The sequence below is a fragment of the Lupinus angustifolius genome, chromosome LG01 (assembly GCF_001865875.1).
Source record: "Lupinus angustifolius cultivar Tanjil chromosome LG01, LupAngTanjil_v1.0, whole genome shotgun sequence".
NCBI lineage: Eukaryota > Viridiplantae > Streptophyta > Magnoliopsida > Fabales > Fabaceae > Lupinus > Lupinus angustifolius.
In genome coordinates this window covers 15,049,129-15,053,269 of record NC_032009.1, presented here as the reverse complement: position 1 = coordinate 15,053,269, position 4,141 = coordinate 15,049,129, and positions in this window count along the sequence as shown.

Below are 4,141 nucleotides of genomic sequence, written 5' to 3'. Positions count from 1 at the left end.
GAAAACTGCCCAAGCAAGCGGTTCAGATGGGGCCACTGTGGACCGGCCAGCTCCCATCATAGTGATGCCTCCTGAATCTGGCTTCAGTCCATCAGTTGACCTTACTGAGGAGCCTGTTAGCCCTCCTGAAGCGGCCTCAGAGGAGGGCATATGGTCGGGGAAGCAAAAGTCAGGCAAGTCATCTAGCAAGGGTAAGTCTGGCCCCCTCCGCCTTAAGACTACTTATAACATTACCAGGATCGTTGAAGAGGGTTTCGCCAACCTAGGAGTAAAGGATGTCATGGACGGGGTACCCCTGGTGGACCTGTTGAGGAGGACCCGGGAAGCTGGGGTTATGGTGGCTTCCATCGCCAAATACCTTAAAGGTGAGGGGGTGCTCGCCACCCGGGTCGGGGAAAATGCTTTGGCCAACCTTCAAAAGCTTCATTTGGGTGAGCTTCATGAGTTGAAGGAGAAGCACGCTAAAGTGGTGAAGAACTTGGAGGATCAGAACCTCTCGGCTGTTGAGCAACTCTCTACGGTGTCCCTCCAGCTGAAGGATGCCCGGGAAGCGGAAATGTTGGCCAAGATAGACGTGGGTGCCGCTAAACGGGAGGCGTAGGCTCTGGCTGATCGACTTCAGAGGAGTGAAGACGAAACGCTTCAACTTTAGTACAAGTTGAAGATGTCGGAGGCTGGGAATGCCTGGGTGTATAAGGAGCTGGATCACCTCAAGGATGCCTACTTGAAGCTGGAGGATGATGTTGATGGGGCGGCTAATGCTGGCTGGGATAATGCCCTTGCCCTTGCCCAAGGGTGAGATCGTTGTTGATGAAGATGAAGGCCTCGTTACCCTTCCAATTCCGACTAGAAGTGGCGGGGGGATTAGTGTTTAGTTGTTGTTATTTTGCTTCCGCACTTGTAATTTCTCATTTTCAATGAAGACCTTTGTTATGTTATCTACCATGTTATTTCATTTTTGCATTCGTAATGTCTTATTGACCAGAGTAATTAAATCGACTAATCAATCATTCAGATAACTAATCAGGCGGATAATTAATTCGACTATCTAACCATTCAGACAATTAATCGGCTGGATAATCAGTAAGATCTGGCTTACACTCTAATCGGTGTTGAGGTGAGGGTTGACCGGATATCATTATTAAGATATGGGACTTGAATGGGAATGAGAATATTATGTTAACCGGCGAACTGATATTAAACTTGAATGAGAATGTGGCATACCCATTAAGTAACAGTTGCTCGATTTAATATTTTGCTGAGCTTGAATGATAATGATCGGTGAACTGATATTAAACTTGAATGAGAATGTGGAATACCCATTAAGTAACAGTTGCTCGGTTTAATATTTTGCTGAACTTGAATGACAATAACCGGTGAACTGATATTAAACTTGAATGAGAATGTGGACTACCCATTAAGTAACAGTTGCTCGGTTTAATATTCTGTTGAACCTGAATGATAATAATCGGTGGAGTGATATTAAACTTGAATGAGAATGTGGAATACCCATTAGGTATTGAAATTATCGTCAGAGGGGGACTAGCTCATGCCTCGGGGGTTATAATATTGGCGACCAAGAGAACTTGGTCCTGGCTTGGGCTTGTATAGTGAATCGCCGCCAGAGGGGGACTGGCCCACGCCTTTGGGGTTATATTGTTGGCTACCAAGAGGACTTGGTCCTGGCTTGGGTTTGTATAGTGAATCGCCACCAGAGGGGGACTGGCCCACGCCTCTGGAGTTATATTGTTGGCGACCAAGAGGACTTGGTTCTGGCTTGGGTTAGTATAGTGAATCGCCACCATAGGGGGACTGGCACACGCCTCTCGGGATTGTATTGTTGGCGGCCAATAGGACTTGGTCCTGGCTTGGGTTTGTATAGTGAACCGCCGCCAGAGGGGGATTGGCCCACACCTCTAGGGTTGTATTATTGGCGACCAAGAGGACTTGGTCCTGGCTTGGGTTTGTATAGTGATTCACCGCTAGAGGGGGACTGGCCAACGACTCTAGGGTTATATTGTTGGGGACCAAGAGGACTTGGTCCTGGCTTGGATTTGTATAGTGAATCGCCACCAGAGGGGGAATGGCCCACGCCTCTAGGGTTGTATTGTTGGCGACCAAGAGGACTTATGTAAGACATTTGAATAATACCTCGTCAACATATAAGTTGGATTTGGTTACATTATTTTGCTCAACCGTATAAAGGTCTGGCACTGATTTACATTTTCAAGCGAAAAATTGTCGTAGGTTTGTCGCGTTCCAAGTACGGGGGATTTCTTTCCCTACTAGGTCTTTAAGCTTGTAGGTCCTTTTGCTAGTCTTGTTGGTTACTCGGTATGGCCTTTCCCAATTTTATGCTAGCTTGCCTTTTGTTTTTCCGATGTCAGCCCTTCTGAGTACTAAGCTGTCCATTTTAAAGTCTCGTGGTACCACCGTTCTATGGTATTTTTCGGTGGCTCTTCATTTTGACGGTGGTCTCTTTGATTCTGGCTCGGTCTCTCTTCTCTTCGATCTAGTCTAAGTTGTTCCTCAAGATGGTCGAGTTGACTGTTTCATCAAAGTGTACTGTCCACCAGGTGGGTTTGGCGATCTCCACCGTGATCATAGCATCGGACCCGTAAGTAAGGTTGAAAGGTGATTCCCCGGTGGTGGAGTGAGGAGTTGTACGGTAAGTCCATAGGACATGATATAACTGTTCTGGCCATGCTCCCTTGGCCTATAGTAATCTTCTTTTTATCCCACAGAGGAGGACTTTGTTAGCCGCGTCCGCCTGACCATTTGTTTAAGGATGCTCAACTTAAGTGAAGTGTTGTTTGATGTGAAGACCTCATATCAATTCTAGAACTTCCAGTCTAAAAATTGAGTTCCATTGTCGGTGACTATTGCAGCAGGCATCCCAAACCTTGTTATGATATTTCTCCAAGTAATTTTCGGAGGTTGGCTGATGTGATGTTGGATAAGGGTTCAGCTTCAATCCACTTAGTGAAGTAGTCGACTGCCACTATCAGAAATTTAACTTGTCTGGTTGCTGGTGGAAATGGTCCCAAAATATTCATTCTTGATAAGTGCCAAACATGCCTAAATTTCATACACTTTTATGGCACTTATCTTAAGCATAATTGGGAAAAACCAACTTAAAACAATACTTTTTGTATAAAATACCACAATCTTGTATATTTGTATGTGTATCTTCGTTTTATGTATTTTGTAGGATTTAAAATGAAGAAAAGAAGAAAAAAGACTCATGGTCAACAAAGTAAAAAAAGTCAAGAAAATCAAGGTGCTCAACTAGGCAGCTAAGCGTGGAACAAGCCCCGCTGAGCTAACCTGGACACCAACTTGACCTGGACCAAACTGCTCAACCAGGCAGCTGAGTGGACCTACTTAGCCGCTCAGCCTAGCACCAAACTAGACCTAGCACGGTCAGAAATTTAGCTTGACACGGTCAGACACGAGCTTGGCATAAGCCTAAGCTACTGAACAAGCAGCTCAGCAGAGAACCAGACTCCTGACCAGATCAGCAAGCACCAGGCCACGTCCCAGTCAACATGGTCAGAAGTTGCTGAACAAGCAGCTTAGCGGTGAAGCAGGTGCGCTGGGCGGTGTCCATAAGACTTGACTTAACCATCAAGCAAACCATGAAGTCATCCATGACCTCACCTCAAGTAGCCCACCATAGGCTTTTCAGAAGTAGCTCACAATAGATGGTTCCATAGCCCAGAACTAGCTTTGATGAGTCAAGCACAAGGAGGTGACTAAGCTACATGATCAAGGGACCAAACCTATGCTGAAGGGTTAACTCAGCTGCTTAAGGTCCAGCCAAGCAGCTTAGCGGTCTAGCACTAAGGCCTATAAATAGAGACCATTTCACTCGAGCAAGATATACCAAAAATAGATCAAAAAAACTTGAAAGAAACAAATCTCTCACTAGAAACCTCTCTCTGAAATTCTTTCTTCATTTCTTAGTTTAGACATTTTAATTTCAAGCAAGTTTTGTAGTTTTTAGTTTAGAATTCAAGAGGAGAAACAGAGAAGGCAAATGAGATGCAAAAATCAATTTTGTACTCTCATTTGGAACTCAAAACCATACAATCCTCGGATGGATAGCTCATGCTCCTAAACATTTTCTTTTGAACAAGGT